The sequence below is a fragment of the Pipistrellus kuhlii genome, unplaced genomic scaffold, assembly GCF_014108245.1.
Source record: "Pipistrellus kuhlii isolate mPipKuh1 unplaced genomic scaffold, mPipKuh1.p scaffold_m20_p_81, whole genome shotgun sequence".
NCBI lineage: Eukaryota > Metazoa > Chordata > Mammalia > Chiroptera > Vespertilionidae > Pipistrellus > Pipistrellus kuhlii.
The window spans coordinates 344,271-359,138 of NW_023425586.1; the positions used below are offsets into that span (position 1 = coordinate 344,271).

At 47.3% G+C, this 14,868-nt stretch overlaps 1 protein-coding gene across 3 annotated transcripts in view; it reads right to left on the bottom strand.

The window, feature by feature from the left end:
- The window catches only part of TCF20 (transcription factor 20), a 164,575-nt gene that overhangs the window by 40,645 nt on the left and 109,062 nt on the right, over positions 1-14,868 (bottom strand). The gene's annotated exons all lie outside the window — the stretch shown is intronic.

Below are 14,868 nucleotides of genomic sequence, written 5' to 3' on the forward strand. Positions count from 1 at the left end.
GCCTAAATCGCGGGCCGAATGGTTTACTGAACAGTCATAAACTGTCATTGTGATGGAAACGCAGCGGAGTGCAGTGATGACAGCGTGGTGCGGGCCACATTGCAAGGCCTGGAGGGACAGATTTGGCCCGCGGGCCTTGTGTTTGACACATGTGGTCTAAAGAGTGAGCACAAGTCTATGCTAGTATGAAAAGAAACAACCTGGGTAAAAACAAATTCAATATAGTAAAAACCTCATTATTAAATGAGCCCCCCTCCAATTCAACTGGGTAAAAATGTAGGACTGTGTTATTACTCTCGATTAAAAAAAAGAAATTTTTATATATTTTCTATTATGGAGGGGAGGGATGAGAACAACTCTTTATTTGCTTTCATGTTATTAGACTGATTACTAAACTAAAGAGTCTCAAAATAATGATGCTATTCCTCTGGCTAGCCCCTCCTGGAGTTTGAGAAATGGATGGCCTGAGAACCGAAGTCAATCCCTGTATCCAAATGCGTGTTTCAGAGGTTTACTGTAATCACACCTACTGCAGGAAGGCCTCGCTGCAGTCAGCCACACAAACTTAAGGGTAACCTCCTCTTCTTCTTTTTAAAAAATATATTTTATTGATTTTTTTTACAGAGAAGAAGGGAGAGGGATAGAGAGCTAGAAACATTGATGAGAGAGAAACATCGACCAGCAGCCTCCTGCACACCCCCTACTGGGGATGTGCCCGCAACCCATGTACATGCCCTTGACTGGAATCGAACCTGGGACCCCTCAGTCCACAGGCTGACGCTCTATCTACTGAGCCAAACCAGTTTCAGCAGGTAACCTCTTCTTGACACATAACTGTCCAAGGCACCGCTCAACCATCCATCAACGTGCAGGTACAAAGGACTAGGCTGCATAAGTGAAATAGCTGTGACTATTCTTGAAGATTCTTTTTGGAGGTCTGCAAGATGTTCTAGCACCTCTGATCCCCACATAGTTTCTCCCCCCCCCCCCACCCCCAACATAGATTTTTATTTGGCAATCAGTTATTAATTATGATTACTATAAAAGAGGGAATACAGCCGAAACCGGTTTGGCTCAGTGGTAGAGCGTCGGTCTGTGGACTGAAAGGCCCCGGGTTCGATTCCGGTCAAGGGCAAGTACCTTGGTTGCGGGCACATCCCCGGTGGGGGGTGTGCAAGAGGCAGCTGGTTGATGTTTCTCTCATCGACGTTTCTAGCTCTTTATCTCTCTCCCTTCCTCTCTGTAAAAAATTAATAAAATATATTAAAAAAATAAAATAAAAGAGGGAATACAAACAGTCACTTTGGAGGACAGCAAAAGACAGAGGAAAATAAGAATTCATAAGCCTAGGACCTAGACTTCCTAAAGTCACTTGATTAGGCCAACCCTTTGTAATACCTCTGCTAATGTAATTAGCACGTAGTACAATAGAATGCTCTTTTTCAACAGTTGATCAAAAGCTCATTTTACTTTGTCTTTTGCCTGGGCCTGCCCAATTCTCTGAGTCAGAGATGAATAAGACAGAGCCAAACTGTTCCAAATGACTTTAAAATCAATTATTTAAAAAGAACTTATGACTCAGCTGGCATGGCCCAGGAGGTCACAGTTCGATTCCAAGTCAGGGCACATGCCCAGGTTGTGGGCTCAATCCCCAGTGTGGGGTGTGCAAGAGGCAGCCAATCGATGATTCTCTCATCATTGATATTTCTAGCTCTCTCCCTCCTCCTCCTCTCCAAAATCAATAAATATCATATATATATGTCATATCATATATCATAATATATGTCATATCATATATGTCATATCATATATCATATATATATATATATATATATATATATATATATATCTACCTATCTACCTACACACACACACACACACACACACATATATGAAGAGGTAATGTGCAAATTGCCGTTACTTTGTCACAGTAACGACCTTCAACAGGCTGCGCTTGCAGCAGGAGCTGGCTGGTGGGCAGGGAAGGGGGCAGGGACTTGCTCGGCTGGGACGTGAGGCTGTCTCCCAGCCAGGTACCCGCAGGCCGGGGACGTGAGGCTGCCTCACTGGCTCCTCAGTGAAAGCTGAGCCCGGAGCCTCATTCTTATTCAGTGTAGTGGAGCGTGGGAATTGGTTTATAGGATCCGGTCCCACTTGGGGAAATGTTACTACAGTCGGAGAGTAGATGTAAAATGGGGATCGTATTTATTCGCTCACAGGCTCGCTGAGAACAGTCACCATCCTCACAGAATTCAGGATGCCCCACGTGCAAACCTAGAATGAAAAGGCAGTGACACCCTACATGGCCAAGAAGTAGAAACTGCCCTTTGAAAGGAGCGTATGCAACAGAACTGTGAGTCCCAGGAGGGCGAAGAGGGAAGCTGTTCTTGCGGTTAATTTAAGAGTTTAAGGTGCAAAACTGGCATCAGAAAATAGTGGCTTAACACCGAGGCCATGCAGTCACGTGGCAACACTGAGACCGTGGGATTCTTGGGACGAGTGGTTTCCGACGCCGTGGGAACCCCCTGCCCCCACCCCGGCCTCTGGGGGCCAGTTACAGACCATCACGTGTGCAGGGATGAGGGCTCCGGGCCTGCGGAGGTGGGGTTAGGGGACAGAGGCCCTCCTCCCATAAAGTCCCCCCAGCCCGCGCACCATCAGGCTATGTGGCGTGTGGCGCGCCCGCTAATGGTGTCATCTGGTGACGTCACCTAGAGGGGCTGCTCAGGAGTTTCCCTGAAGAGGGGCGCACGCCCACTCAGAGGCGAGGAGGTACAGGCTTAGGGGCCACTCGACCTCCCACAGCCCTTCAGCGCGGCCGGGGCTGAAGCTGCAGGTCCGGCTGGCTGTTGGGGGCCTGGACAGTGCAGTGGCCCTGGTGCTGGCGGCGAGTGTTGGGCGCCTGAATTTGAGGAGCCACCTAGACCCAAGGGCCTTCCCAGCTAGACCACTCCCCTCCTGCATCCCTCACCAAACCCGGGTCTGACCCTCATCCTCCTCACCAGACCTCAGGGGCCCAACCTCCCAATGGTGACCTTCGACTGTGTGCCTCACCCTAACATTTCAGTCTCAGAACCTAACACCTCCCTTAACCCCCTCACCTCTGATCTAACCTTTAACAGGAGCCACTGCCAACCACATCTGGCCCAGCACCACTCTCCCCCCTCCCTCTCTAGCCCCCCACCTTCCTCCATGGAAGCTGCTATTGCTTCCCATGAACTCAAACGAAATAGGATCAATCAAAGAAGAATATTTCCAATCAAAGACAGTGAACTAAAGAAGAAATAAAGTTAACTAATATACATGAGAAAAAGTTAACTTCAAAGGTAATCAAGTAATTGCAAAGGAAAATACCTGGAACTTAAAAAAAATCACAATATTCAGTGCTGAAGAGGGTGTGATGAACAGATACCTATTAATGTTGGGCCAGATATCATCATCATAATAAAAGGCTAATATGTAAATGGTCATCACACCATGACACCATAAGGATTGAACAGCAGGAGGCTGCCTCCTGCCCAGCACCAGGCCAGGGGCCATGAATAGCAATATTAGAATATTTCCTCTAATGAATTCCCTTTTAATGTGGATGAATTTTGTGCACTGGGCCACTAGACTCTATATAAACAAAGAAGTTATGAAACCCAAATGAGCGAGGGTCAGTTAGGACATGGCATATGAAGCTAGTTTCTTAGTTTCCTTGCGGGGAGCTGAAAACGGAGTTACTAGCAGAAAGTTGGCGATACTTTTGGAAGGAAGCTTTATGCCCAAGCCCTGCAGTGGCTCCCCGTCATATTCCAAGTGAAGCTGGCCTGGAAGGCAGCCTCCCACCTCCTTACTTCTGTGAGCGCCTCTCCCACCCAGCTCTGCTCTATTCCACGCCTCTCCTAGCTTCTGGGAGGGGCCACTGGTATTTCTACACAGGAACTTGGTTCTTGCCTGTGCTGCTCTTCCTCCATAGCCACACGGCTTGTCCCTCTTACTTCCTTCCTCTCTAAGCCAATGTCACCTAATTAGTAAGGCCTTCCCTGGCCATTTTATTAAAAAACAGCTAACTATACCCTTGCCCAGGCTCTGCCAATCTCCTTCCCCACCTTAGCTCCTCCCAGTGCTTACTCCCAGCTGACAGGATATGCTACTTGCCTACGGTCTGTCTCCCCCACCAGAAGATAAGTGTCCTAATGGCAGAGACTTGGAGCCTTGCTGTAATCTTTGTCACTGAAACAGTAAGGAGCACACGGCAGGCCTTGCGAGCCAGTAAATGGTACAAAAACGAGGCCTTAGAGAACTAGGCTAGAACGTACATAAATAGAACCTGATCGATCTAAGAACAGAGCTGAAGACGCTGAGCCCTTGCCTGTCAAATTCTCCAGGTGCAGTTCCAAGGGAAAAACCCAACTTGAATCCACATAGTAGCCATGAGGAGACTTCAGAAAGTAAGCACGATCAGGGCTGAAGATGGCCAGTAACTCCAACCCCTAGAAGCTTGACTCACTTCTTCCTGAAATATCTTACGTCTAAAATAACTAGATGAGGGGCTATTACTTTGGTATTAAGTTTGATTATAATCACATGACCCAAAGTCATCTTTTAACATTCAAATAATCTCAGAATCTAAAAGGAACCATTTTTCATCCTCTTCAAAATGTCTTTACAACAGACTGTTTTCTATGTTCCAATGAATCTGCTTGGAACAGACACTAGCTTATTGTAATGCTTACCTCACACACTGACCAGTGATGCACAGAACACTCCTCTCCCCGCTTTACAGATGCGGAAACCAAATCACAGGGTTCAATGACTCCTGAGCAGCAGCAGTCTGCCCCCCACATGGGCCACTAGCACTGCATAACCCACAGGGCCCATGATAGTCAGGACAGCTGGCACTTTCCCCTTCTCACAAGGACTTCCCTGCCTCCCCTCCCCCCATTACTTCTCCTGTTTGCTCCGTGTTTCTGCTCTAGCTCTCAGTGCCAGTGGCCTTCTCTACAGGATAAAAGGCGGCTGATGGTTTAAAGCCAACAAAAAGACTAAGTCCGGCAGTTTAATGCAAAGCTTCCTAGAAAGAGAATCATTCCATCAATAAATACATGGTTGTTTAATTAATCCTTCTGTAAATAAAGTCAGGCTTCTGAAAAACCCAAGTACACAAATCATGTTGCCACTGGCTCCAATTTTTTCCTAAACAGGAGCCCTGAGAGCTAAGGACAGCTCACTAACATCAGCATGCCCACCTCAGGCCTCCCTTTCCTAAAAAAACACGAGCTCCAGAAAAGAAAACGTTTAGGTACAATTCCTTCGAAGGCCTTCTCCCCTGTTATTATATTATAGTTCTAGTTTATGGACTAGATGGAGAAACAACAACAACAACAAACAAACCCCAGCCACGTACCTCCTGTGAGATCCATCAAGCTAATTATTCTTAGTATACAGGAAGTATTTGAGCAGCAGAAAGTGGGTACAAGTCCGTCGTTTTTAGGAGTCCCAAGTAAAGCCATTAGAAAACCAAGTATACCAGCACTTAAGAAAGTAAACCCAGCAATTTCAGCATTAGCATATAAAACAAGCTACTAATAGATCATTCCAATACTATCCCAACTTTAACAAAGCAAAGCAGCAGTGTCATCAGTTTTAAAGCATCGTGATTAATAATGACGAATGCCTGAATTTCCTTGTTTGAATGACTACAGATGTAGTTAAAATCTGACACTTCAAAGCAAGTAGGTCACCCACTGGAATCTGTATACATACTTTGCAAATGAGGTTACTGATGCACCTCCTTCCCAACTCTCCCTTGCCCTGATTTCCCTTTCCTGGTCTTCTTCCATTGCTCGAACTTTCTGAATGGTATCAGAAAGCCTCTGGCGGTGACTAGTAAATGAGGTCCAGTACTTTCGAGGGCCCAGAGTCGACATGTTGACCTCAGGACAACCACTGCAGCCACATCTCCCGCCTAGCACGGGGCCTTGCTGTCTACAGGAAACCAACAGCAGCTTCCTTTGTCTTTTCCCATCACAGATTGGACATCATCCCACTCCCCTCCACAAAGTTCTCCCAACTGTCCTCAAGGCAGTTTCCTGGAGAGAGCTTTTCAAGGACCAGTTTCCATAAAATAAAATAAAAAAGTGTTGGTTTTTTTTAAATTGATTTCAGAGAGGAAGGGAGAGGGAGAGATAGACATAAATTATGAGAGAGAATCATTGATTGGCTGCCTCCTGCATATCCCCTACTGGGGATCGAGCCCACAACACTGGCATATGCCCTTGACCAGAATCGAACCTGGGACCTTCGGTCCGCAGGCCGATGCTCTATCAGCTGAGCCACTTCCTCTTTATTTCAGATTTACTGATTTTGTGCTCATTCTACTTCTTTGCCCTGAAGGAATGAATGCTTCGATCCTCAAGACATTAACAACATACATGCAGCCCTGGCCAGATAGTCCAGTTGGCTAGAGCATTGTACTGATATGCCAAGGTTGCAGGTTCAATCCCAGCTCAGGCCACATACAAGAATCAACCAACGAATGCATAAATAAGTGGGACAACAAATTAATGTTCCTCATTCTCTCAAACGACACATATGCTTCTAGTTATCACCTGGTGGACTCTTCTCTGCCCTCCGGTCTCACTCCTCACCCATCTCCTTTCCACTCTGTGCTCTGAGAGGGGGCACCACAGAGATTGTCAAGAGGCTCTGCTGCCCCTGCCCCAAACTGCGTCGGTCCAGTTTGGTTGGAAAAAGGCAGGAGGAGAATGCGAAGGAGGAATTCGCTCTCCCATCTCCTACCCTGCAGCCCCTGAGACTGGCTGATGGCTACCCTCTGGAGGGGCAACTGAAATAGCTAGCACCTTCTTCAGACTCCAGGAACTGCTTCCTCCTCTTGCCCTTCAGGCCTGTGGGTAATAACAAATGCTGCTATTGCTAGCCTAGTGTCCCTACACACTGATCACCTTTTATAAACTATCCTAGTTCCGCACTGGTCAACTCAGCAGCATCGTGACCACCCTCTTCCCAAGTTCTCCTCTGCAGACCAGGAGCTGGAAGCTGCCTTTCCGAACCCCTTTCTGGCATGGTCCTGGTTAGCCCTGGCAGAGAGAAGCACCAGAAAGCTGTGGAAGGCAGAGGAAGGGAGGCTCACACCGCAGGCCGCTGCAGCAGGCGCAGGCGCACAGTGGCTTCCCTGTGCTCTGTCTCAGACACTCAGGAGCAGCTTCCCTGACCTTCCAAGGGACGGGTAAGCCCTTAATCCCTCTATCAAAACGCTCAGACCTGGCACGGAAAGCTCCCCTCTTCCTGAATGAACCAAGATGATATACTAGTAATTAAACGCTCCTCCAATTCCCCAGTTTGCGTGTGCCATCTGTTTCCTACCAGGACCCTGACTAATATAGTTCTTCTCTCATTCCTAGTATTTCAGAGTGGAATATTATCACTTGGGGAGTGAGAGACTTCTGTTTCATGCAATATGGCATACCAGAGGGACTGGAAATCCTCCCTCAAAACACCTAGAAACGTCAGACCAAATGTACAGCCAAACAGCAAGCAAGTAAGACATGCCCAAGTTCAAAACTGGCAGGGATAACGAAAACAGCAGCAGGCAGGTGGCTCCGACTGCCAGGGTGGGGTGGGGTCTCAGGACTTAGTAGCCACACAGCAATGCCGTAATGATCACGCAGGGACAGAAGACAAGACTCCAGACAAGGCCTAGGTGGTAACGGGGAGACAGAATCATCACTTCTGCACAGGAAGACTCTGAGTGAGCAGCGTCACCTGTGGCTAGACTAATTTCTATAAAGATGACAAAATATATTTATTCTTGGGAAATCACCAACTCAATTTTAAAAATATATATTTTATTGATTTTTTACAGAGAGTAAGAGAGAGGAATAGAAAGTTAGAAACATCGATGAGAAAGAATCATTGATTAGCTGCCCTCTTGTAAACCCCCCTGGGGATGTGCCCGCAACCAAGGTACATGCCCTTGACTGGAATCGAACCCGGGACCTTTCATTCTACAGGCTGACGCTCTATCCACTGAGCCAAACCAGTTTTGGCACCAACTCAATTTTAATGATAAAAAAATGTGGTTCTTTAGACTGACACAACTTATCACCCTCAAAAAAAAACTACAATCTCCTTAGACACTCTAAGTAAGAAGCTTTAGAATAACTCCAAACTCCTTTAACTCTGCACTTAAGACATTACCTAATCCAGCTACTCCTCCGTTTCCTGTATCTGCCCTCCCCTCCCAGCCTTCACTGACATTTCCATCTTTCCGGGAGTGCCATAGCATCTCCCGAAGGTCCCTCTCTCAGCACCACTCACATGGCGCGTGTCCGCCCCCTGCCATTCTGGCAGCACTCTCCCCCCACGTGCTTTACCACTGACATCTTCCGGCCCCGTTTCTGCTCCTCTCCCCGCTATCAACACACCTGCTCGGCATCAGGCGCCTTCTGCGCACCCCGACTCACTCTGAGGCCTGCTCTGAAGCCCCCCTCGTCCATAAATTCCTTCCTGCCCCGCCAGGCCACACGGCTCTCGGGATCTGAAGAGGCCCTGCAATGTGATCTTCTCCACAAAGTCTTATTAAAGCAGAGATTTTGCTGGCTTTTCTCCCCTCAGTAAAAATAAACAGTGAAGTGAGTTTGCCTTTCATCAGCATATAGGTCTGTGCTACTGATGAAGCAGTGTCAGATTAAGAAACTTTGTGGTACTTGTTTTTTAAAGAGGGTATTAACATGGAGAGGGCAGAGCTGAGGACTCAATAGTTTGGAAATGTTTTTGGCTCTACTGACCCTATGTGGCACAGGGCATCTGGCAGTGAGTTGAAGAAACTTACCTGTGCTTTCCACCATTACAACCTGAATGTGTTTCCCGAGTGCAGTGACAGGCTGGTGCCAACCACAGAGGCCTTCGCAAAAGTGGCAGTGGCACTGATACCCCGTAAGGCAGCTCCTGTGGCCTGCGCAGAGGGCCTTGGGTCCTCAATAAACAATGCGCAGCAGGGTGCTCTGGGAGGCTGAATGCCCGCGCTGGGGGACGTCTCCTCTGCAGGGATACAGGCCAGTGGCCAACGGACCAGGAGGTAATCTATGAGCTCACAACTGAGGTGCTGTGGTGAGAGGGAACCTCTGCAAGCCCCGTAGCTACTGTCCTTCCAGGGAAAGGGAAACTCCGTCTGAAGCGCAGAAACTCAGCTCCATCCTATCTCAGGGGCCACCGTCTTACTTATATGTGGTCCACTGTTGACCGAAACCTTGTTATGGAGCACATGTATGACTGTAAATATTAGTATCTTTTGATCCAGTAATTCTATTTACTAGATTTGTATCCTAGGCAAATCTCAAACCAACCAAACAGAAATCAAAGTATCAACATATTTACTCCAGGGATATCTAAAAGAAAAGGCTGGCAAGAACCTAATTTTTTATCATTTGAAAACGATTAAGCAAATCATGATATATCCGCACAACACAGTACATGCTCATTAAAAATGATCATAAAGCCAAAACCGGTTTGGCTCAGTGGTAGAGCGTTGGTCTGCAGACTGAAAGGTCCCAGGTTCGATTCCGGTCAAGGGCATGTACGTTGGTTGCGGGCACATCTTCAGTAGGGGGCATGCAAGAGGCAGCTGGTCGATGTTTCTCTCTCATCGATGTTTCTAGCTCTCTATCTTTCTCCCTTCCTCTCTGTAAAAAATCAATAAAATATATTAAAAAATGATCATAAAGATTCTAGCGCCATGGGAAACGCTAATTAGGTGTAGTCAGATAAAGAAAAGCAGCACACAGCTCAAACCTGTGCTGGTTACAACTCTCTACAAATCAGGCATCTGCTTTGTCCAAGCCCCCCAAAATAATATGGAAACATTAACACTTTTTCACTACTTGGGTTGCTGGCAGGATTATGGATTAATTTTCTTTTCATTTCTACTTACATTAATGCTTGTGTAGAAAATTACCAATTAAAATTTTATTAGTCTCATTTAAAAAAATATACCCCTCACTCTACCTCAAAAATACCTTCGCTCTCTCTGCTCCTTCTGGCAAAAAAGCATTTCCCCGCCTGAGGGGAGGAAAGGGAAGCACAGGAGCCCCATCCAGAGGCAGGAAGGGGAGAGAGGCACTTGCCAGGAATACTCTCTGCTCCAGGAAACCTGGCACCAACTCCACCCGCACGTGGTGCCCGAGTGAGTGCGCACACAGAAATCATCGCCTCTGAGCTATTTTTCAGAATCAGCCTAAAAACAGCTGAAATCTACCCCATTGCGGGGAGGCCTATTTTTAGACCTAATTCCCAACAGCCAGGAGGCTGCAACACCTATCAAAGGCATGCTCCTCTCACTGCAGGGCAACGCCTCAATATGCCGGGCCAGCCCAACCAGCATGGCTCAGTGGTTGAGCACTGAACTATGAACCATGAGGTCAGGGTTCCATTCCCAGCCGGGGCACATCCCTGGGTTGCGGGCTTGATCCCCAGGGGAGGAGGCGTGCAGGAGGCAACAGATTAATGACTCTCATCACTGATGTTTCTCTCTCCCTCTCCCTTCCTCTCTGAAATCGATACAAATATATATATATTTTTAAAAAGCCAGACCATAGGAGTCTGGGGCCCCGTCCCCACTTAATGGCTACCTGTCGAATAGTGGCAGGGGCATCCCAATATTAATTTAAATGACCAATCTGTGGCAAAATGGCCGAGTTCTTAGAAAAGGGGCAGGAGGAGGTGTGTGGGGGGGCAGTGGGGCTATCTCTGGGGCCAGCTGGGGCTCCTTGCGGGTTTCCCCTAATTGTTGAGCTTGAGCTCCTAAGATGTTACTGAATAATTTTCTCATTTGAAGGCTGCTGAGTATATAATTTCTAGACGTTCACAGACAAAAATCACAGAAAGCAATTAGTGTTGCCACTTATTGGCAAAAAGTGTTTCATTTTATAATAGCAACAAAATTAAAAAAAAATACCAGAGGACTAATCCAAAGCAGAATTGGGCAAAAGCTCTATGGTGAAAATTATAAACTTTAGGACCCAAAAGAAGGAGCTCACAAGAAAAGTAAACAAGCCAAAAGAATATGCAACACATCTAGGTGACTCAGTACCATAAAGAGGTCAAGTTTTCACACATCCATTTTTAAAATCTCAATTCTAGTCAAAATCTCAAGAGGGTATTAAAAATAATTTTGAAATAAGTTCAAATGTGCAGAATAGTAGTGCTTACATACATACCCCTTCAGCAAGATTCCCCAACCGATGTTTCACATCGTTTGCCCTGTTACTCATACCACTCACTGTATGAATGTACACTTACTAGCTTTTCCCTGACATCTGAGAGCAGGCTGAAGATTCAAAGCTCAACTCCTAAAGATTAAAAAGTGTATTTGCAAATAAAATGTGTATTTAGGACACTCTTCTAAAACTAGCAGATTACCCTATCAGGAAATCCACGTTCATACCACACCACTAATCCAATCCATAGACGCCATTCAAATGTAGTAAACTGTCCCAACTATGTTTCCTTTTCCGTTCTGGCCCCGAGTCCCATCCAGGAACACAAGTTGCCACGTCGCACTAATGTCCTGTTAATCCATGACAGTCCTGTGTTCTCCTGTAAGCACAGCCCTTCCACTCTGCAGGATGGCCCTCAGTGTGAACGTCCAGACTAGTCCCGCCTTCCCAGCAGCAATGCCTGAGAGGCGGAACTGGGCTCCTAGTGTGTCAGCTCAGGAGGCAAGGATGGAGAGCCTTCTCTCCACTGTGATGTCAACCACATCCACCTGGTCCAGACCATCTCTGCCAGTCTTCTCCACTGCCAAGTTACCGCCTTACTGTGTAACTGGTAAGTATAGCATCTTGTGGGAGAAATCCTGAGATCATGCCAATATCTTGTTCTTTGTCAAACATACACCAGTTGATGACTCCCGCATGAATCAACCATCTCTATGATGGCTGCCTACTGATGAGTCTCTAGCCATTAGCAGGGAGAGCCTGCCTGCCTGCCTGCCTGCCTTCCTTCCTTCCTTCCTTCCTCCCCCTCTCCCTCCCTCCTTCCTCCCTTCCTCCATTCATTTGATGCTCAAATTGTGCCAGTATTGACCAGTGGGAGCCTCTTGAAACCAGCTGCTGTGTCCAATTACTAGTACATGTCCCATTCTTGGAGCATTCTTTGACTTCCTGGCACCAGACACACCAGGCTCATCTTGTGTACTTTCTCACCCCAGGCCCTGGAACAATTATTTCTCCAAGAATACCTGATTCCTTTTAGAGGAGATAATATATGAAAACAAGACTAGGATTGTTCATTGTTACTGGGCAAGACATAGTTGCTTCTAGCTAGAAAATTACGTACATACATGAACTGCCATACCTATAACCACTTTGCTTATCCACCGTGTATATATGTGAAAGAAACAAGTGTTTCACCTTGGTACCTCCAATTCCAACCCTCAGGGCTCCTTCTAACCTTCCATCTTTCCATGTTTATAATTCCCTCCTCAGACAGTCAGAAACTCTACTCCCATCTCATCAATCCATACTTAGGTATTTGCCTCGTTTACTTGGCCTGCTCAAGGTAACAATCTCCCCACCTCTGCAGCCTCATCCTTCACGTCCACAGCCCCTCACCCCCTTGGCCATGGGACCCCTCACTGCCTCTGTAGAGCACCTCCCATTGATCCTCACCCAAGGATATTTTCCTTTTCCTTTTTTTTTTTTTTTTTTTTAGAGAGAGTGGAGGAGAGGCAGGGAAAAGGTGGGGGGGTGGGGGGAGAGGGAAAGAGAAACACTGATGTGAGACACATCAATTGGTTGCCTCCTGTATGCACTTCTACTAGAATGGGTATTGAACCTGCAACCAAGGTACATTCCCTTGACCAGGAATCAAACCCAAGACCCTTCAGTGTGCAGGCTGACACTAATCACTGAACAAACGGGCCAGAGCAACTTTTGGATTTTATTAAAAGGCTTTGGACACACTCTAGTTTCAACTCTTAAATGGCCACTCTGGCCGTTTTGTGCAAAACAGACTGAAGGGCAAGGGCAGAAGCAGGGAGTTAGTTAAGAAGCTATTTTGGTCATCTGGGTAAGGGATGTTGGCTGCATAGATGAATGTGCTGTTGATGGGGGTGGTGATAGGCGGTCAAATAAAGGACTATTTTGAAGTCAGAGCCAGCGGAAATTGTTAATGGATAAGAAGTGGATATGACAGACAAAACAACGATGACAAACAGCAGCAGCTAACTCCAACTGGGAATCAGCCCTCTGTGCCTGTCACTGCTCTATTTCCTTTACAGGTAAAAATCCACCCAATCTTCACAATGTCCTGTGAGGACGGTACAGTGGAACACCCACTTTAATAAAATGAAGACAGTGAGGCAGGGAGGGGCTTAGAAATTGTCAGACGCAGCGGAGGTCTGAGCAGGCAGTGGTTTGGGAGCCTGGGGGCCAGCATGGCCTTACTGAGCCGTGTGGACATGGCACGGCTCATGGGGAAGGCTGGGGGCTGGCAGGACAGACTGCAGGGGTAGAGTGCTTTGTTGGACATGCTAACTTTACAATTCCTAGTGGACATCCAAGGGGAGATGTTGGGGAACGGCTGGCATGTCTGGACCTCGGGAACGGTGGGGATGGAGTTATAAATGGAAGGCCATCAGCATGGAGACGGCATTTAAAGCCGAAGGAGTGGATGAGATCACCAGAGCAGCTTTTCAAATTGAAGGTTACGAAATCAATTTAGTGGGTCATGAACGGCACTTCAAAAAAAAAAAAAAAAAAAAGAAGAAGAAGAAGAAAAAAGAAAGAAATAGAACAGAACGGAAAATAACAGAGTCCATGGCTTATAAAAACTTTTTGTGAAACGTTGTTTCAGTTCTGAGGGTCTATGGGCACAAGTGAAGATCGGGGAGTTTGGTTAAACAAAGGTTTAAAGCCACTGGTCTAGAGATAAGGGTAGGGTTGATGCCTCCATTACTCCAACATTTAGAGGCTGGGAAGGGGCAAGCCAGAAGAGAAGAGTGAAGGGAAGAGAGACCTAGTGAGGAAGGAAGAAAGGCAATGTGGGGTCCCAGAAGTGAGTGTGACATGCGAGGCACCAGACTATGTAAGTGTCAAGCAGTATGGCCCCAAACAGGTGCACAGAAATGACTACGGGATGGAGAGGGAAGCACAGTGCCCCGGAGCACAGGGGAGCGTGGCCTGTGTAAGGCTTGTGGCTGAGAAGAGAAAGAGGGGGAGGGCTGAGAGATGACATGAGGATTTACCCTGAGTTTGAGGGGACAGGATGCCAGTCTGTAATTTGCACACAGTAAATATCTACCAGGCCCAGGAACACAGGCAGGGCGATGACAGTGTTCTGGCCTGAAAGGCTTGCCCTCTGGAAGCAGGCAGACAACTGCGGCACGCAGGTTTGACGAGGGCATTGGCAGTTTTCCTTTCCAACCTGACTGCTCACTCTGACAGCCCGAATCCACCATCTGTCTAGACCGGCCACTCAATACCGGTACCCCTACCTCTTGGCTTGTGCCTGCCCCTCCCAAAAATGTTTTCCAAATCTCCGTCATTCTTCAAGGCCTGGCTCACATCTGACCTCTCGTCAGGAAACAACCAACTCGGTGATTCTGCTTTGCCTGCACAGCTTCAGCATTTCCTGCCCACATACCACTCCCTGGGCCTGGGCCCTGCCCTGTCCCTACTTCCCTGCTCCCTGTAAGCGCTGTGGAGCGCACCCCCCCCCCCCCCCCCCCGCCACCTGCCCGGGGCTGTGCATGCTGACGGTGTGTAACCAAGGTGCCTGGCATTTGTGTGGCGCTCTAATCCAACTTAGACTGTTGTTCTCTGATGTCTAAAACCTCCACTCGCTCCTAATTCAGCTCAGTCT